The sequence below is a fragment of the Triticum urartu genome, chromosome 4A (genome assembly GCF_056163025.1).
Source record: "Triticum urartu cultivar PI428250 chromosome 4A, HENAU_Tu73, whole genome shotgun sequence".
Lineage (NCBI taxonomy): Eukaryota > Viridiplantae > Streptophyta > Magnoliopsida > Poales > Poaceae > Triticum > Triticum urartu.
The window spans coordinates 570910191-570932061 of record NC_141876.1 but is presented as its reverse complement, the minus strand read 5'-3'; the positions used below and the strand labels follow the sequence as shown (position 1 = coordinate 570932061).

The 21871-nt window shown below is 47.3% G+C and overlaps 2 pseudogenes; both read left to right on the top strand.

Annotated features, from left to right (window-relative positions):
- The first annotated feature begins 10252 nt into the window (after positions 1 to 10252).
- Positions 10253 to 11685, top strand: LOC147976723 (purine permease 3 pseudogene; annotated as a pseudogene).
- An 8378-nt stretch (positions 11686 to 20063) lies between these two features.
- Positions 20064 to 21632, top strand: LOC147976722 (purine permease 3 pseudogene; annotated as a pseudogene).
- Positions 21633 to 21871: the final 239 nt, after the last annotated feature.

Genomic DNA, 21871 nt, shown 5'->3' with positions numbered 1-21871 from the left:
ATGTGCAAAGCAAATGAAATTAGCTTGTTTGCCAACAAGCTAGGATAGTATCCTGTGGAAAGCAAACAAAATGAACACATGACAAGACCAAAGGGAAGAAGGGAGGGGGATACCTTCAAATTTTGTGCTTGAGGCCGACAACACCGTCACCGGAGCTAGCCCAAACCAACCCAAACAGCATGATGAACCCCTTCTCTGTTCTACAATGAACCCCTTCTCTGTTCTACAGTCCTTCCTGCACATTCATAAATGGATGAAGCAAGTATTCACCTATAAAGAAGTGACCTGAATAGAAGTTATGATTATGAAACAACCATATAATTTGTGGATTTATAGAGATTATAACCTCTAAAGAAGTGACCTAAACAGCAGCCATGCAACATCTTTTTTACATGTTTCTTCAACATTTTGCTTTCTAAAGTACACATACTTCTTTCTCTTGCATAAAGCAATGTATGTTCACATGATATTTAGAACTGTAGGAGGGAAATGATCATAGAACTGTAAACTGTTGTTAGTAGAGGTTGCTATTATACTGAACATTATTTGGCATCACAAGTTGACCAAGGACAAAGTATATATATATTTGATGAGTCTATATTTATTTGTGTTAAGAATCTGTTTTGTATATTTATTTGAGATCTTTATGATTCCAAGCAATCATCTATAACACTTGTAGTAACTTTACATGTACAACTCTATTTGCGGACATGCTACTTTTACTTCTATCTCAGGATTGCATTTACTATTATTTTGGAAGATAACACCAACAAAATATGTGGATACTGCGCTAGTACGTACATGGTAATTAGAATGTAAATATTCAGACCAAAGTATCAGATAAAAGGAGATTATATTTCATATAAACTTGACTGAAACTAAATTAGGAAAGCCATGTAAACAGGACCACCACTAGAAATATGATGTGCCTCTTTCAGGTATTGGAATTTTGAAACAAGAAAGGCATTGAGTACATGACAGCAACCACGTACATGGAGTACAGGAAGATTAGGGAGGAGTTTTGTTCAAAATAAAAGCCAAGGAGCGGTCGTGTGCAGACTCATGGACGCATACAGATGGGGAGCGACCGTTTACTACAGGTACCATCCCGATCTAGACGCATACCAAACCGTGGTGCTTATTCATATTTATATATGTAACAGATGCAAGTGCCATCCAGATTTGGGTTAGAGGGGGGAGAGGGAGGAAGCTCACCATGTACACGCGCATGACGACAAGTTGTACATCGCCAGATGGGTGGACGGGTTCAGAGACGAGGAGCACTGGCGTTCGCCGCCGCCATTGTCGGGCGGGACAAGGCCGTCGGGCTCGCGCTCATCCCGAACATGCCGCTGCAGGGTGCGCCCATCAGCACATCCTGCGGGAGGTCGGCCTCGCATGGCCCTATTCCAGAAGCACCATCCAGCAGGTGGCAGGAGACGAAGAGGATTGGCCGGTGCCGCGCCGGCGCCGAAACCCTAGCAACGGGGATGGGTTGCTGGAGAGCGCTAGTGGTGAATCTAGTAGGAGGGGAGGACGGAGCAGAGAGAGGGGAAGATGGGGGTAGGCTGCGCGTCGGCCATAGCCGCCGAAAGTCATCGGAATCATGGGGCGGCGGCGAGGTGTCGCATGGGAGGAGAGATGGGGGCGGCGGCGAGGAGTCCTGTGGGAGGAGAGATGGGGGCCGCGGAGGGAGAGAGGAGCGGCTGAGAAGGGATTAGGATTAGCATTTTATACTAGGAACGGTTAGCCGGGCTCGAGCGGGCTTGAGCAGGACTGTACTAGTCCGTCCATGACAGTATTCAAAAACGTCATCAGAAATCCATCATAGATTAACAGGTTTCTTGTAGTGATCGTTACCGCAGAACGTCTACTACCGTGTCATCGCCGTCCGTGAGGGGGGGCCACGCCCCGGAGACGCGTCCCGCCTCTTCGGACATGCCACCACACCACCCCGCATGTATGAGGGCCCGGTGCGACGCTCCGGTGGCATTGCTGCCCCCCCCCCCAGTGCCCCCGTCCCGCCTAACCCTGTAGCGTTTGACCACGGGATCTAGCCCTTTGACTTTGCACGGACGGGCTTTGACCAGTGGACCTCCTCACCCGGTTGTGTTAGGTCAGCCCATAGGAACACTTTGGAGCAACATCCGGGCCAGACCCACAGCAAGATCCCCTCCTGTAGACCCCACGCGTCCGTTTCCCCCCTCCAGGTGCCGGCGGCGGCGTCGTCCGTGAGGGGGGGCACACCCCGGACACGCGTGCCGGGCGTTTGCAACCGCCACAACACTTCCAGACTTGTGAGAGGCCGCCTACGCAAGATTTCGCGGCATGCTAGCCCCCGGAGGCCGCCGGCCACAGCCGTAGACGTGCGAAGGGCAATCCGCGTAAAGGGAATTTTTCGGATACTTCTCCATCACCAAAAATTATGAAAAAATACCATCATTCCTATAGCACATGTGCCCGCGTCGTGCAAAAAAACTCATGATTTTATCGCGCTCCGAGTATTTAGTAATATTGACGCCGCATCGTTACCGCAGAACGTCTACTACCGTGTCATCGCCGTCCGTGAGGGGGGGGGTCACGCCCCGGAGACGCGTCCCGCCTCTTCGGACATGCCACCACACCACCCCGCATGTATGAGGGCCCGGTGCGACGCTCCGGTGGCATTGCTACCCCCCAGTGCCCCCGTCCCGCCTAACCCTGTAGCGTTTGACCACGGGATCTAGCCCTTTGACTTTGCACGAACGGGCTTTGACCAGTGGACCTCCCCATCCGGTTGTGTTAGGTCAGCCCATAGGAACACTTTGGAGCAACATCCGGGCCAGACCCACAACAAGATCCCCTCCGTGTAGACCCCACGCGTCCGTTTCCCCCCTCCAGGTGCCAGCGGCGGCGCCGTCCGTGAGGGGGGGCACACCCCGGAGCCCCAAGACGGGCGTCTATGCATGCATGAACACTTTCACATATGCATCGGGACACGTGCGATGTTTCGGTGACATAGCTACACCCCGAACCCCCCCACCAACCAGAATTCCTTCCGTGTCGACTGTTTCCCCCCTCCGTGACACGGCGATAGCGACGTTCGTAACGGGGGGCAATCGATATACCATCGGGTTTGTTTTTTTAGATAAGGCATAATTATCTTATGCAAAAGCAAAAACTAAAATAAAGTAAAAATAACAAAACAAGTAAAAATAAAAAAAATAAAGTAATGCCCACGTATGCCGACGGCAAGGCCGTCGGCATATATGTGCACACACGGAGGTTGTCCCATGGATCGATGACGTGGCGAAGGGGCCTATGCCGACGGCTGTGCCGTAGGCATACCCCTGCCATAAATAAATTTAAAAATTAAGTAAAGTAAACATATGCCGACGGCAAGGCCGTCGGCATACCTGCGCACACACGGATCGATGACGTGGCGTGGCACACGGATCGTTGACGTGGCAGAGGGGCCTATGCCGACGGCTACGCCGTAGGCATACCTCTGCCACAGATATGCCGACGGCCGCCGTTACCACCCGTCGGCATAGGTTCAACGCCGTCAAATCGTCAGCGCTGACCGGGCAGGTGGGCCCGTGCTATGCCGACGGCCTGACCTATGCCGACGGGCCCCTTAGGCGTATCTCGGGCGGTCCCGACGGCCTCGTCTATGCCGACGGCCCCGTCGGCATAGATGGATGTATGCCGATGGCTTTTCTACACCTACGACCTATCCCTGGCCGTCGGCATATGTCCGGCGATGCCGACGGGGGCCGTCGGCATAGATTTGGCCGTCGGCAACCCCAGTTTTTCTGGTAGTGAGCTAGCTGCCCCTTGAGATTATTGGTGTAGTGAACATTTTCTTTGCCATTCAAAAAGTACAAACTATAGAGACATACATTTCGTCAGACATTGTTTCATTCTATACTAGCTAGGTAGCACAAAGAAATCAAGTGGTACCGTTGATTTAATAAAGCGTACTATTCAAAAATGTTCTTTTTGTTTAAAATTCCTATTCAGAAATGTTCACTTCTCGGAAGTGGAAGATGTGAGTACGCTGTCGCTAGGGTTCCCCTCCTGTCGCGACTTGGTCGCAGTTGAGTCCTTCTTGTCATTCTCCTTCATTCCCCTCCCCTCCGATCTCACGCTCGAGCTGATCCAGGGGCGACCTTGCATTTTTTCCCGGCCTTGGTGTGGCGTTGGAGGCTTGGTGGCTGGGCATCGGCAAAGTGCATACAAATGAGTATGGTGATGTCAGGTTTTACAAGAATATGAGAAGCGCATGGCATTTTGCCCAGACTGTCAAATTTTGATCTTTGGGTAATAATCTTTATACTATGCAATTCTCATGCCTGGGAGATTGGGACAAGGTGATGGATGGAGGGCCTGGACTTTCCGAGGGCAACTAGTTTTGCTAGCTCCGTATGACGGATTAATCAAACTATCAACGATTGACCTCAACACTTTCGGAAATATGGATACAATTCCAAGATCTGCCGGATGGGATTGGCCCTTTGATGAAGCTTCTTTCAAAGAAAGGTCGGCGGGTTTTATGCAGAGGAGCAGGGTTTCAGTTATTTTGCTGGTAACTTTTATAGGGTAAAGGTTATATTAGATGTTAGAAAGCCTCTGAAAAATTTGTATCAATTGTTAAGAAGAAGAAAAGACAGATTGTCAAAGTGAAGTACCAAAGACTCTTGGACACAAGAGAATGATATTCCACCAAGTATTGGTGTACGGATCCACGGTCCACCATTGTTTTGACATTTGTTCCATGTTTTTACAGCAAATTTTGTTTTGCTTCGGGGTGTCACATTAGAGTTTTTCTTTTTTCAAAGTGTACCATAATGGTTTTTTTGTATACCATCGTCTACCAGCAAATTCAATTGGAAACAATTCAATTTTTATTTGTTGCTAATAACAAACGGGGATGCATACATGATTGCATGGTAGAATAATCACTCTCGACATTGACCTTAACATTTGATGTGTGTCTTGTTATGTTGACATATTGTACTGGTGAAAAGAATGAAGCAGCAATACTTATCCAGTATAATTCACAAACCGGCCCAAGCAAGTGTAGGTACACCAACAAGATTTCAGTTTTCCGCAGGAGTATGACCGGGCCAGTAGCGTACACACCTTATTGACTCGCCAATTCCTGTCAAAGTTCTAATTAGTTTATCTAAGCAATTGGTATGTGTAGTACCTAGTACTTACACATGTTAAAATGTCTGAAAAATTTCCACAAAAGATCTTCCTTTTGTGAAGAAGGGTTTACAATGGGCTCTCAGTACTTTTGTCCTTATTATATGTGGTTCATCGATCGTTGATCTTTGTAGTTTGAACCAATCAATCATGTGTGACTATATCTGCTGCTACATTTCACATGAGGAACAACTCGGCTGCTAAGAAAAAAATCCTGAAAAACTAACATTTCCTTGCGCACTTCCCTTTCTAGCTTTTTGCTGGTATGAAATAAGTGTACCAACACCCTCCAAACTCCAAGGCAAAAGGCTTCATGATCTTATGGGCCTAACCACCTGCAACATCGATGACCCAGATAGAGTGAATGTTGGTTGATGGAGTAATTGACCGAGTCGATTTTCCTGCAATAGGTGATGTGTTCTCATTGCTTGGACCATTGAGTCCAACGGAATGTGCACAGGCTGGAAAGTGAAACAAAAAATTACTCCTACTACCGACTGTTTTCTACAACTACTGCTACCAACTTCTTACATACATACCTTTCTCAATGACGGACGACCCAAGAGCCTTGTATATATGGTAAGGGCCGGTGCACTTGCAGTGTCTCGTTCAATAGTTTATTAACATGTTGAGTTTATGTTGCAGAGCACAAGTCTCGTGAGATAGCAATGAAAGTTTCGATCTCTGCCTATCCACATGGGTGACCAACTTACACGAATTCTTATAGGCAATTTGTGAGCCTGCATGCATTGGTGACCTACTTAGTTTAAACCCACATGGTCACCCACGAAACAAAGTACAATTAGCTCAAAGTACAACTTAACCAACAAAATGCCAACGTACACTCCCACAAAAGTAAACAAGAAATGCAAGGTACTAAATCATGTTTTTCGCAGCTTCACAGCGAGGGTTGAGCAGCTATAGTAGGGTATTGCGGAAGAAAGAAAGTAAAAGGCAAAACAAAAAGAAATAATCCAACAATTAACTAATTAACTACGTATGGATGATTTATTTTTTGCCGGGTTGCAACATCATGAGACTTGATAGGAGCAGCCGTGATGTAATCGTCAGCTGGCCAAAAATTCAATATAAAAATCGGCTAACAAAAGATTGGATGCTAACTTGTTAGGTTTATTTTTCATTGTCGTTATGGATTAAAATTTCGTGTATAATTGATTACATACTATTTTTGGTACATATGCACTTACAAAGTACTCCGTCCGATCCAAAACAAGTGTCGCGGTTTTGAACTAGTTTTGAATGGATAAGTTCAAAACTACAACACTTTTTATGGACCGGAGGTAGTACCAGATTTGGCTTAAAGTGATGCAAGCCATGCTATGGCGGCCTATAACTACGATATCGGTACAAAATACCATAGCTTAGTTTTTAGGCTCCCAAAAAGTTAACTATAGCACAGCCATAGCTAGCAATTTAAACCATTGCATTTGCATGAATGCCGACATGCATACATACATACATATATACATACATACATACATACATACATACATACATACACCAGAAATTAGATCGCGGAACAAATTAAATAAGCTAGTACGAGAATCTTCCAAGATAAAGAAATGTGAAGTTGCCAAATTGGGGATAAGAAGGCACATGCGTCCTAATTACTCTGTCCCAGCGGTGGCGATGCAGAACAAGGGCCAAAACATGCAGCTCAAAGCTGCACTTTCTCCGGAGGCGCCTCTCCTTTGTTTTCTTATCGTTAAACAATCACCGCATCTGGGTACATGCATGTCCTGAGTATGTAGAGTATTAGAGAATCTTTTGTTGTAGCTACGCTAGGCTTAGTATTTTTACCAGTGCCGACGTGGACTAGACCGATGATACACGTCAGCTGTTGGTATTGACAAGTGGTGGTTGGTCATGGACTATTAGGGCATGTACAATGGTTGATAGAACAGTTTTATCTTAAGTATTGCATGTATTTTAGAGATGACAAAAAAGTATGTCTTCAATGGGTTATATTTTAGCCTTATCTTCAATAATTAGCAATTTCTTAAAACATGGTGAGACAAATTATGCTAAGAGATCATCTCTTGTCTTATCTTAAATAAGAGAAGACAAGCCTTTTCTTACGAGTTCTCTCTCCTCCATCTCATCATTTATACTACGTGGCACTCCTAAGATAGCACCATTGTACATGCCCTTAGGGTGAACTTACACATGTCAAAATATCATGAGAGATTTCCACAAAAGAGATTTATTTTCTGAAGAATGGTTTACGGCAGCCTTTCTATATTTTTGTCCTTGTTATAGGTGGATTCGCTTCATGGTTGATCTTTGAAGTTTGAATATCTACCCAATCAATCATGCGCCACTGTATCTTGCAACGTTTCCTACTACGAACAACTCGGCTGCTAAGCAAAGCAATCCATGGAAACTAATCAACATGTCCGTACGACTTCCCTTTTTGGTCTTTTCCTACCACTACGAATTAAGCGTACCAACCCTCCTAAACTACAAGGGAGAAGACTTCCTCGATCGGATGATAAGATGTTGCGGGTCCTAACCACCTGGACCATCGATGACCCCGAGAGAGAGAATTTTGTGTCGATGGAGTAATGGACCGAGTCGATTTTCTCGCAGTAGGTGAATGTGTTTTCAGCGCTTTGATCATCGAAAATCAAAGGGAACACGCGCAGACTTGAAAGTAAAAGAACATCAATACTCTATTGTTCGTTGTCTGAACTTATTGTTACCAATTTCCCATACAGCACCCATGCGGTCATCAATTTTATCGTCGTCAACGATGCATCCCAAATACCTTGCATAGTGTAAAAGAAAAAAAATCTTATATTAAGTTACCGAGGGAATACTTGACTATCAAACGCACGTTGAGATAGCAAAATGACAATTTCAATCTCTGCTTAGCCACAAGGGTGACCCATTTAAAAACAAAATTATATGCAATTTAATAGACCCTGTTCAGCTTACACAAAAATATGAATCCGACCTAAATAAATTACAGAATGCTAACATGCAAAGAGGAGTAGATTAGGGCAACTCCAACGGGACGACCCAAACGGACACGGATTTTGTCCTTCTTTTGTCCGTTTGGGTCGCCCGTCCATGTGTCCGCGTCCGCTTTTCTGTTTGGGTCGGCCGGTGTGCCTAACGGGCATGGGATGCATTTTTGACATGTCCGTGTCGTCATTTTGTCAAACACTTGGAGGGCGAGCTCCCGCATCACCTTGCCCACCGCAGCTCGCCGCCGCCGCAGCAGCTCGCCCTGACCCTGCAGCTACGGTGCCGCAGCTCTCGCCCGACGATCCAAGGACGGGCACGGCCGGGCGCGATGAGGCGAGGACGGGCACGGCCGGGTGCAGCGAGGCAAGGCCGCGCGCAGTTGGGAGCAGCGAGACGAGGCCGGGGCGAGGCGAGGCCGCGGTGAGTCGATGACGGGCGGGGCGGAGCGAAGCCACAGCGGGGCGCGACCAGCGGCGGCTGGCTAGCACACACGCGACCAGCAGCGACAGGCAGCAGCACCAGCACGCACGCTGGCAGCGATGGCTAGCTAGCTAGCTAGCACACGCGTGGCTGGCGGCAACACCCGCATGCATGCTCCACCAACAGTGGCTAGCTAGCTAGCTAGTACGTGCGTAGGACAGCGGCGACGAGCTACCTAGTGACGTTCGGGATCGGGCGGAGGAGCTGCCCCGGCATGCACTTCGCGACGGCGAGCTGGCTCCTGGGCAAGGAGCTCCGCCGACTCGTGGCGCGGGGCGAGCGCGTCAACGCCTGGAGCTGCGGCGTCCATGGCGTGCTCCGAACCAGGCACGGTCGGGCGCGCGACGAGGAGCAGCTGGGCGAGCGCGGGGAGTGCCGGCTGGGCGCGACGCGGGGCGTGGTGGCGCTCCGGCTCGAGCATCTGCGACGCCCGGGCGCGAGGGGAGGGGAGGCGAGGCGAGGCCGGCTGCCGGTGTGGGTGTACGGGGGCTCGTGGGCTAGGCAGAGAAAAAGGAGGAGAGATGGGAGATGCTGAGTCTATGCCAGGTGGGCCAGCCTCGCATGCAGCGGATGAGGAGGACGCAAAGAGCGCCCGCTTTGTGTCCGCCTCGAACCCAAATGCAACCCAAATTTACGCCTGAAATGGATCTACGCGGACATAAAGCGAACAGAAAGTAAAAATGGATCAGCGCATTGGGCAGTTTTTTTTGTCGGTGCGGACTCAAATGAACATGCGCGAACGAAATGGATCCGCTTATTGAAGTTGCTCTTAGTGACTGGACAGATAAAATGAAGGTACCAAATCCTTCAAGACAAAAGTCACAGGCGTTCCAATGACTCGGTCCTGCCGCTTCTCCTTCGTTTTGTTTATTCAAGAAAGGAGTATGTAGCTAGCTAGGCTTAGTAATTTAGTGGAGCCGACGTGGAATAGACCTTGCAATTTTTAGGTGACTAAGAGCAACTCTAGCAGAGTAGCCAAAAAGTCGATCGTCAAAATCGCTATAGTGATGGTAGGCTAAAAATATATGCAGTCAGAATCGCTATATATTCTAGCCTCCAAATTTCATCTGCCTCATGGGGCCCACTCGCTAATGGAACGTTTTTTTCCTCGGCCTCTCTTCCATCCCCACGGTGAGGTGAGGGACCATGTGAATTTACTTTCATGCCACACGATTTCATAAGTTAGCAGTTTGGCACATAGATGCTAAATATGAAGGCTCGGAGGCCAGATATGAAGGACTCTAATAGTGACTCATACGGGGGCTCTGCTAGAGCTGGTTTTTTTTGCATGTGCTCCATATGATGGTTATTATGAAGTTTTGGTGCTTTTAGCAACTCTTTTCTTACAAATAGCAAACATGAAAGAAAAATATCTACTGTAGGTGAACGCAAGATATGGATTACAGTACATACACTGCCATTATTAGCAGCGCTTCGGGACAAATATATCATGGTAAAGTTCAGAAGATATAGACCGGAGAGCTCATTGTTAACTGCTACGTGTGTACTTCTCTCCTCTTTCCTTTAAGTTTGACCCACCTACTTAGTTCTCCTATATAAACTCTACGACCCTGTCATGTTACTCACAAGCTCATCGCCATCTGGGGCATCCAGCAAACAGGAGCCTCCAAACAAAATTCGTGAGCGAAACTGCGAAAGTAGCAGAACACGCATATTCCCAGCTGAGCTTCATGGCGACCATAACTGCTAGTGCCAGCCCAGCCATGCAAGAAGCGGCAAAGACGCCAGGCGCCTCGCCACCCCGCGCCATGGCCGCCTCGACGGCCTCGCCGGCTCGCTACCGGCCTTCGCTGCTGGTCATATTCAGCGCCTGCCTCGTCCTGATCGGCGCCGGCGGACCGCTCTTGCTCCGCGTCTACTTTGTCCACGGCGGGCAACGCCTGTGGCTCTCCGCGCTGCTCCAGATCTCCGGCTGGCCGCTCCTCCTCCCGCCCCTGTGCGTCTCCCTCTTCCGGGGCCGCCGCCACGGCATCGCCAACCTCCTCCTCCCGCTTCGCCTCGTCGGCGCGGCCGCCGTGCTAGGCAGTTTGTACGCCGTGTCGTGTTTCGTGTACGCCATGGGGTCGCAGGCGCTGCCGCTGTCCACGTCGTCGCTGCTGCTGGCGACGCAGCTCGCCTTCACGGCGGTGTTCGCGTTCCTCTTCGTTGGGCTTCGCTTCACGCCCTTCTCCGCCAATGCCGTCATGTTGCTCATCATCGGCCCGGCAGTGCTCGGTGTCGGGCCGGGGTCCGGGAAGCCGGCTGGCGAGCCATCCAAAACATACTGGACCGGGTTCTGCGAGGGCATCGCTGCAGCGGCGCTCGCCGGGCTCGTACTGCCGCTCGTTGAGGTCGCCATGGAGCGATACGGGCGCCGGACAGGACCCGCCGCGAGGACGCCGCCTCCCTACTCCACGGTGATGCAGATGCAGGCCGTGATGGGCGCGGCCGGCACGATGGTGTGCCTGCTCGGCATGGCCATCAAGAGCGACTTCGGGGCGTTGCGGAGCGAGGCGGCGACGTTCGGGCTTGGCGAGACCAACTACTACCTGGTGCTCGTGTGGGACGCCGTGTCGTGGCAACTGCTCAACCTGGGCATCATGGGGCTCATCACCTGCGCTTCCTCGCTCCTCGCCGGCATCATGATCGCCGTTCTCCTTCCGCTCTCCGAGATCCTCGCCGTCCTCTTCCTCCACGAGAAGTTCGACGGGCCAAAGGGCATCGCGCTCGTGCTCTCCCTATGGGGCTTCGCTTCCTACATGTACGGCGAGAAGGTCCAGCAGAAGAGGGCGGAGGCGCAGAAGAGAGAGCTGCTGCAGCAGCAGGTGGCGAGGAAAACCGGAGACCTGGAGCTGGCTGCCCCTTGAAATTATTGGTGTAGCAAACTTTTTTTTTTGCCATTCAAAAGTACAAACTATAGTATAGAGACATACATTTCGTAAGACATTGTTTCATTCTGAACTAGCTAGGTGGCACACAGAAGTCAAGTGGTACGGTTGAGTTAATAAAGCGTATTCAGAAATATTATTTTTGTTTAAAATGCCTATTCAGAAATGTTCACTTCTCGGAAGTGGAAGATGTGAGTAGGCCATCGTGACCTGAGTCGCCGTTGAGTCCTTCCCGTCCTGCATTCGGGGTGATTCAGGGGCAACCTTGCATTGCTTCCCGGCCTTGGCATGGCGGCGGCGGTGGGGTTTTAGGTTGTGAAACTTCCTCAGGGCGCTGAACTAGTTCGGCGATGGGGGCCATAGCATCGGCTTCGGCTGTTCGCGAGGACAAGGAATTTGAGGGTCTAATGAATGGATTGGGCATTGACGAAGGAGAGATAGATGACCTGGTCTATGAGGATGTGATGCAGGTAGAAACTATGGAGGCTTGGTGGCTGCTGATCAGCAAAGTGCATACAAACCCTGAGTATGTTGATTTCTAGTTTTACAAGAATATGAGAAGCGCAAGGGATTTGACCCAGACTGTCAAATTTCGATCTTTGGGCAATAACCTTTATACTATGCAATTCTCATGCCTGGGAGATTGGGACAAGGTGATGGATGTGGGGAGGGGGGGGGAGGGGGGGGGGGGATTTCCCATATGAAGGATTCACCAAACCGTCGACGATTGACCTAAACACTTTCAAAATATGGATACAATTCGATGATCTCTCGGATGGGTTTGGCCCTTTGATGAAGCTTCTTGCAAGAAAGGTCAGTGAGTTTTATGTAGAGGAGCAGGGTTTCGGTGATTTTGCTGGTAACTTTTATAGAGTAAAGGTTATATTAGATGTTAGAAAGCCTCTGAAAAATCATGTATCAATTGTTAAGAAGAAGAAAACACAGGTTTTCAAAGTGAAGTACGAAAGACTCCTGGTCATAAGAGAATGCTATTCTACCAAGTAATGGTGTGTGGATCCACAGTCCATCATTGTTTTGAGATCCATGCCATGTTTTTTCAAAAAAAAAATGTTTTTCTTTAGGGTTTTTTCTTGTTTGAAAGTGTAGCATAATGTTTTGCCGTATACCTTTGTCTACTAGCAAATTTGATCGGAAACAAGTACATTCTTATTTGTTGGTACACAATTATACATTATGGTACACTTTGAAACAAGACAAAAACTTAACGAAACATTATGTAACACTTTGTAACGAGACAAATTTTGCAAACCGTCAAATATCGTACTAGCACGAATCTCAAAGTAATAACAAACGGGGATGCATACACGATATATCCCGTGCATGGTAGAAAGATCACTCTCGACATTGACCTTGACGTTTGATGTGTGTCTTGTTATGTTGACATACTGTACTAGTGAAAGGAATGAAGCAGCAATACTTATCCACTATAATTCACAAACCGACCCAAGCAAGTGTAGGTACAACAACACAATTTCAGTTTTCCACAGGAGTATGACGGGGCTAGTAGCGTACACACCTTATTGACTCGGCAATTTCCGTCAAAGTTCTAATTAGTTTATCTAAGCAATTAATATATAGTACTTACACATGTCAAAATGTCCAGAGAATTTTCCATCCTTATTATATGTGGTTTCCGCTTCATCATTGATCTTTGCAGTTTGAACCAATCAACCATGCGTGACTATATCTGCTGCTACATTTCATACAACGAACATCTTGATTGCTAAGAAAAACAATCCTGAAAAAATAACTTCTCCTTGCGCCCTTCCCTTTCTAACTTTTTGCTGGTATGAAATAAGTGTATCAACACCCTCCAGCCTCCAAGGCTTTTTTGATCTTGAGGGCATGTACAACGGGGTTGACTCAGCTGTCTATAAAAGGTTCCACATAGATATTTTCATGACTTGGAAGAAAAACAAGGTAGAAAGGGAACGAGTCCGTCTGTAGAAATACCGACTGTCCATGTGAATCACTGTTTAGTGACAGCTTGTTTGCCGTTGTATGGATAGGTCGTCTATTGTGGCCCTAAAAGATCTCTTATTCTGTTTCTTTCTTGCCTCCAAAACTCTGCATGCATGCAAATGAAAACGAGACCGTGTTGTGCTTCAGATTTTCTTGCAGCAAATGAAAACGAGACCAAATGAAAACAGGGACGAAGCTAGAAAAAATGAGCACTGGTGTCAACCGCTTCCCACCCTAAGCCGCTAGCAGAAATTATAATGGTGCAACACCATAGATAATGGCCGAGAGCGATATAAAAAGCAACAATATGCAGGTGATATTATTATTACATCTAAAAAAATCATACCGAGTAGCGAGTATTGGCTGAGCAAAGTCATAAAATAACACTTCTTTACATATTCCGGAAATAATACGCAAAAGGATGACTTTGGAACGTTTCATTTGTAACTTTCTGTAAAGGATGAACAAAAGAACATATTATATTCACAACAATAGTAAGAAAGAAATAGTGCAAAAAATAAGTATCGTTAAGGAAAAAATAAAGTGATACGAGACTCACATTTCATAACTTCCCTTCTCGATCTTTCATCTTCTTAAATAGATCAATCACATCGTCATTCGTTATTGTAGAAAATATGTTTTTCTCCACATAGCAAATCAAGTGCTGGTCTAACTGGCCTTGAAGACCCTGCCACATTACTATCTAGTGCTGGTCGTTTCCCTTTCAACAAAAAATTATCCATATCTTCCTGGTCCTTGGCATAAACTAAAAAAATTACTTAGCCAATAGCCATCATGAAATAATTGCACATGTAGAATCGTAGTCTGTAGACAATCTAGAGATCGAGAGGCGAGAGAGAAGGTGCAAATTATCTGGGATTGGAAGAGCCAACACTTGCAAATTAAAGATTATGCACTGGCGGACGGTCAGCCGATGTCAACATTCACCTGAAGAAACGGTGTCGAGTTCGCCGTCGTTCGTCGCGATTCGCTGCGGCGGCTGCGGAATTAGCGTTCGAGATGAGGAGGCGAAAAGACGAGGGCGTCTGTCTGTTCGCGTACGCGTACAGCAGCCGGGTAGCGTACATCGATTAATTGATACATAGTGCGTACGCATTGGGCCTGGCCTTATATCGTTGTTTGCTGCCGCAGGCTGTTGATTTTTTTTAGAACTTAATGGATTTTATGGGCTAAGGCTTTAGGGATTAGCTGGTCTGCTGCTTGGCTGTGGTCAATGGATTTTTGGGCTGGGGTCATATGCAGTTTTTGTTAATACTATTAGCTGAAAAGCCAGCAGAAGGCACTGGTGTCAATTGACACCAGTGAATACATGGGAGCTCCGTCCCTGAATGAAAACATGCCCTGACCCGGATAGAGAGAATATTGGTCGATGGAGTAATTGACCGAGTTGATTTTCTTGCAGTAGGTGATGAGTTTTCGTCGCTTGGATCGTTGAGAATTCAACCGAATGCGGATAGGCTGGAAAGTGCAAAAAAGTCTCTCCTGCTATCGATTATTATCTCAACCTACTGCTACCAACTTCTCACGTGCAGACCTTCTCAACGACGGACCACCAGAACCTTGTGTGGTAAGAGCCGGCAGACTTGCAGTGTCTCGTTCAGTAGTTTATTAACATGTTGAGTTCATGTATAGCAATGACAATTTTGATCTCTGCCTATCCACAAGGGTGACTGACTTACACAAATTTCTTATAGGCAATTTGTGAGTCTGCATGCATTGGTGACCTGCTTTGTTTAAACCCACCTTGTGACCCACGGAACAAAGTACAATCAGCTCAAAGTACAACTTAATCAACAAAATGTCAACACAGACTCCCACATAAGTAATCAAGAATGCAATGATTTAATTATGTTTTTTTTGCAGCTTCATGGTGAGGTATTAGCTTCTTTTTTTAATACAGTATAATCGAAGTCACTCATGTATACGAGCATATACTCATCCCTATGAATGCATGCACGCACACCCTACTCCTATGAGCACCTTCGAGACACAGAACCAACATAGCATCTTGAGGTTGACGAAGTCACCAGTCGCCTCGTAATCGATGGGAACATCCCCTCCCACTGAACGAACCTGAAAAGCCTGCAATAAATTCAAGAAAATATGGGCATCAAAGTCAAGTTTAGAAATGGAACCCTGGTGGACCGGGGATACCACTATCCTCCTAACAATTGTACCACAGGTTGGTTCGCCGGTGAGGTATGAGCTATAGCTATAGCGAGGTATCATGGAAGATATTTATAATGGCGTTTATAAAGTAAGAGAATAAAAGTGAAACAAAAAACACGGCTAAGTAAGGACTAAAGAAACAAAAATACTATGGTGAACATGGGTGCACATGTACCTAAATTGCAAAAAAAGGTCAAATATTTTTGAAACATTTTTGCAGCAAGCATTGTCTACTTTATTACTCACATTTAAAGTTTCGCAATAAAATGACTTTTGTGGTCTTTTGGGCAAATAAAAAATAGATACTATTGTTCATTGTTTTTGAGATTGCTCACCACTCACGTCGAATGATTAAAAAATAGATACTATATTAAGCTTATTATTCACATACTTTTAAGGAGCAACTATGTCTTTTTTGCCAACAATACCATGGAAGTCATTTTGTCGCGAAACTTTACACATGAGTAATGCACCAGACAATGTTTGTTGCAATTTTTTTTAACAATATTTGAATTTTTTTTTTACTTTCTTTTGTTGCTAAACCGGGTACATGTGCACCTAGGTTCCAAAAATCCACATCGCTAAAGAAAATCCAACAATTAACTAATGAACTTATGGATAGATGAATTATTTTCTTGCCGGGTTGCAACATCATCAGTGTTCATAGGAGCCGTCGTGAAGCAGTCGTTACCATGTCAAAGCTTCAAGATAAATCGTCCAACAAAGAAAGATTGGATGCTACCTTGTTAGGATCGATCTCCACCCCCCCCCCCCCCCCCCACCCACCCATTGTCATTTTGGATTAAAATTACGTGTAAATTGATTACAAATTGTTTTTGGTACATGTACACTTACAAGGTAATAATTTTGGTCATAACTACGTTACAAAGTACTATAGCTTAGCTTTCAGGCTTCCAAAAAGTTGAGGCGTTTTCTTTCTTCGGTTCAAAGAAAGGAAAAGCGATCTCCCCAGCCCGCCGCCAGCGGAGTTCCTCCACCACCGTTCCTCCGGCGGCTCCCCTTAGCCGGCGACCTCGGTCGTCGATGGTGAGGGAGGTCGCCGGATTCACACGTGTGGATCGGTTTAGGCCTACGTAGTCTAGATTTTTAGACTGTTCATCGTCTCGCCTTCGGCGACGGCGATGGCGGCGCTGAATAAAGATTTTTCAGATTCTTCCCAAACGAGGCGATCAGTCCTATGATTGAGGATGGATTTGGAAACTAGTCTGTTCAAGCAAAGATGGCGTGGCGGCGACGACATCCTCGTGGTGGGCATGTGTCCTTGGGCTCCGCTGTTGCGACGGCGTTTGCTCCGGTGTCAGCGCAGAGCTTGGGAGGTAGTTCAGGAGCGGATGCAGATTGTGGTCTGCATCGACGACAGCTGGAAGACGAAATGTTTGCTGGGTCCGTGGTTCATGGATGGCACATATGGTTTCCTCCTTCAACGTCTTAGTCGTGGTGGGGTGCCAGATCTGGAGTTCGATCGCGTGTCCGGGGTGTTGTCCCGGTCTGATTCGTTCAATGGCAAGGGTTTCACTTTTGGTGAGCCACCTTGGAGGTCCGCAAAGCTACATATCAGCGATGGAGCTGCGTCGAGGTCGGGTGAGGAGGTGATCCGTCATTCTTTTTTTTTTGTGGCTGATGTGGTGGTGCCGGAGGCAAGTGACGAGCGTTGGTGTTAAGCTAAGAGATGTTCTGCTATTTTTTCAGTTTTGTCATGTCGGTCATTACGTGACTTGTATTTTGATCTTTATGATATGAATGAGACACGTATTACCATGCAAAGAAAAAAGCTTCCAAAAAGTTAGGGAGCTACAACGACCGAGATCTATTGACATGCCCGTTGGCTTTAGAATGGACAGTCCAGATCGAAGGTAGAAGTCCGTTTTCTGAAATGGGTGAAAGGTGTTTTTTGAAATGAGTGAAACATTTTTTTCCATCGAGTGAAATCAGTTTTTGAAATGAGGGGAATATGATTTTCCAATGATATGACGTAAGTTTTCGAAATGGTGGAATTGTTTTTTGAATTGAGTGAAATTAGTGTTCTAAAAAATGTAGTAAAATGAGTGAAATGTTGTAGCCATGCACTGCTTATGTCGATTGGCCGGTCTAGAGAGGGAGCATGTTACGTTACTGTTCATCGGAATCTTGGTCCAGCTACAATTAGCAATTTAGATCATCGCAAAAATGCCAACATAAATATCAGAAAGTAGATTACGGAGCAAATTTAAAAAAAGCCAGTACTTCCAAAATCTCTCAAGATACAGAAATGAAAGTTGTCAAGTTGGGGGCAACAAGGCACATGCGTTCTAATTACTCGGTCCCGGCGGCGGCCATGCGCAGACCAATTACCAAACACATCCAGCCCAAGGCTGCACTTTCTGCGCAGGCGCTTCACCTTTGTTTTCTTCTCGGTAAACAATCATCTTGTTTTCTTCTTGGTAAACAATCATCACGTCTACGTACATGCATGTGTGGAGTACTTATGTAGTATTAGAGAGGCTTTCGTTGTAGCTAGGCTAGGCTTAGTATTTTACCGGTGCTATTGGCATTGAGAAGTGGTCGTTGGTCATGGACACGGAAGCATAGTGCTTACTGAAAATGGTCAAATTTAATTAGAAGAGAGTTAGAGAAAGAGAATGGTGTTCAAATTTGATTAAAAATAAGAGAATGGTTAAATTAAGCACGGCACGAGTTCAGGGTCATGAAACTTTGACCGTTTCGCATGCAAGTTGCTGTTGCGCCCCGGTCAATGTATGAAGCAAGTGTCATCCCTTACTCGTTTTTTTTAGTAACCCTTACTCGGCCATGAGTTGTGACATAAAAGAACATCAAATGATCATTTAGCTATTCTCAGTTTTGTGAGCTGCATATTATTGCCAATGAGCAAAATATAACTATATCTGATGCTTGGGTCGGTTGCAATTTAAAGATAACCTTTAGGAGATGTGTGGATAATAGGTTGCTGCTCCTTTGGTTTGATTTAGTGAGTATTGCTTAATCCTTGCATTTAAATGAATGAGGATGATGCTATCATTTGGAAGTTGGAATCTGTTGGAGTTTACTCTGTTTAGATCCATGTATGCTCTTGCCAATTTTAGGAGGAGTGTTCTTGTTTATATTCCTGCTATTTGGCAATTGATTGTTCCTCTTCCTCCTACAATTCATATATTTTTATGGTTTGTTTCTCATAACAAACTGCTTACTAGGGATAACCTTGTCAAAGACAACATTTAGATGATGTCCCTTGCCTTTTTCTGTTGTGAAGCGGAATCATGTGCATACACAAGGTTTTTTTTGACTATGTGATTGTTGTCGAAGTTTGGAAAATTACCAGCTCTCTTACTAGCATTGATGCCCATGTCACTTACGAAAGTGTGGCTAGATGGTGGGTTAGCAACAAAAAGAACCAAGGCAATAACCTTGTTCATGATGCTACTCTTTGGGTATCTGGAGATGCAGGAATGATTTGTGCTTTAACAAGAATACTTGGCTTTGTTTACATGTGATCCTGAGAAAGATTGCGGTAGCATGCTCCTAGTGGAAGATCATGTATGTGGAAGGCGCAAAAGGGCACATGGAGGAGATTAATGCTTTTATGTATTTATGCAAATTCAATTCAATCGTGAAAATGGGACGGACTATTTATCAGTTTCTTGGAAACAAGAAAATAGTGTCATCCATCTCTCCCCTTCGTCTCCCTCGTAGCTTCCCGCCACTTGTCTCAGATGAGGTCACGGCGAGCCCTCGTCTCGGACTCAGTCGTGCCGCGTCGCCTTCTTCTTCTATGTTTTTTTGGGCAATTCAATTCAATCACGAAAATGGGCATGCTCCTTATCATCTGCCCAAAAAGAAGCCCCCCCCCCCCCCCCAAGCCCGGCAAACCCTTGTCGAGGACTGGACTCGGCCTCGGCCCTGGAAGCTTCATGCCACGTCGTCTTCTTCTCCAAGAAAATAGCCTAACTCTTGCACCGTTATCGGACAAATGAATACTCCCTCCGTCCCATAATGTAAGATGCTTTTTGACACTAGTATAGTGTCGAAAAACATCTTACATTATGAGACGGAAGGAGTATTAAACATGCACGAAAAATATCAAGATGAATGCAGGTGGAGTAGTACATACCACTGCCATTATCGGCAGCGCTCCGAGACAAATATATCTTGAATTGAAAACATAACATATAGACTGAAGAGCTCATTGTTAACTGTTACGTGTGTACTTCTCTCCTCCTTCCTTTATGTTGACTGACCATCTAACTAATTAGTGTAGTTAATTTTTTTTCTCTGGGGTCCGACTCATTGTTAACATCTTCCTGCTCCTATATAAACCCCCACAAGCCTGTCATCTAACACACAAGCTCATCCCATCTCGAGCATCTAACAAACAGAGCCAGTCCAAACCAAACTCGTAAGCCAAAGTAGCAATACAAGTACCTCTAGCTAGGACACGTCATGGCAACCATAACTGCTAGTGCCAGTTCGGCCATGCAAGAAGCAGCGAAGACACCAACCGCCTCGCCGCCCCGCGCCACAGCCGCCTCGACAGCTTCGCCGGCTCGCTACCGGCCGTCGCCGCTGGTCATATTCAGCGCCTGCCTCGTCCTGATCGGCGCCGGCGGGCCGCTCCTGCTGCGGGTCTACTTCGTCCACGGCGGGCAACGCCTGTGGCTCTCCGCGCTGCTCCAGATCTCCGGCTGGCCGCTCCTCCTCCCACCCCTGTGTGTCTCCCTCTTCCGCGGTCGCCGCCACGGTATCGCCAACCTCCTCCTCCCTCCCCGCCTCGTCGTCGCGGCCGCCGTGCTCGGCGGGTTCTACGCCGTGTCCTGCTACGTGTACGCGATGGGGTCGCAGGCGCTGCCGCTGTCCACGTCGTCGCTGCTGCTCGCGACGCAGCTCGCCTTCACCGCCGTGTTCGCGTTCCTCTTCGTCGGGCTCCGCTTCACGCCCTTCTCGGCCAACGCCGTCTTGCTGCTCATCATCGGCCCAGCGGTGCTCGGTGTCGGGCCCGGAGCCGGGAAGCCGGCGGGCGTGACATCCAAGGCATACTGGACCGGGTTCTGCGAGGGCATCGCTGCAGCGGCGCTCGCCGGCCTCGTGCTGCCGCTCGTTGAGGTCGCCATGGAGCGATACGGGCGCCGGACGGGACCGGCCGCGAGGACGCCGCCTCCCTACTCCACGGTGATGCAGATGCAGGCCGTGATGGGCGCCGCCGGCACGATCGTGTGCCTGCTCGGCATGGCCATCAAGAGCGACTTCGGGGCGCTGCGGAGCGAGGCGGCGGCGTTCGGGCTCGGCGAGACCAACTACTACCTGGTGCTCGTGTGGGACGCCGTGTCGTGGCAGCTGCTCAACCTGGGCATCATGGGGCTCATCACGTGCGCCTCCTCGCTCCTGGCAGGCATCATGATCGCCGTCCTCCTGCCGCTTTCCCAGATCCTCGCCGTTATGTTCCTCCACGAGAAGTTCGACGGGCCAAAGGGCATCGCGCTGGTGCTCTCCCTCTGGGGCTTCGCCTCCTACATGTACGGCGAGAAGGTCCAGCAGAAGAAGCTGGAGGCGCAGAAGAGCGAGCTGCTGCTGCAGCAGCAGCAGCAGGTGGGGAGCAAAACCGGAGACCTGGAGCTGGCTGCCCCTTGAGGACAGAGAGACAAGTTTTGTGTGCTACTAGTACTGTGCATGTAGCTAGTGTGGCTGATATACTGGTGTATAGTAAATTTTCCTTTTGCCTTTCATACATTGTGTACGGTATTGTTTCATTTTAGGTAGCACAGACAAATTATCTAGTACTATTCAGTTTGGTGCTCTGTAAGACTTTGGTTTTATGTACACTGCCTGATGTGGGCTTTATTAATTTAAAGCCGGACGTTTTTGGCGTCTTCGTTTTAAAAAGAAACTATTCAGTTTTCACTTCCTTGGGTCGGTTTCTGAAATCTATTGGACAAGTATTGCTGCTTCATTCTTTCACTGAGATAATATAGATGTCAACATAACATTACTGTTTACTCTTCGATCAAGATGATAACCAGACTTCAAGTTCGATGTCTAGTGTGCTCAGCTTTTCCACCATGTCAAGAAATCAGCAGAACTTCTGCTATGCTGTTCAGAGAGACAGCAGTCAGCAGAAGAGTTCCACTCCCACATTTGAA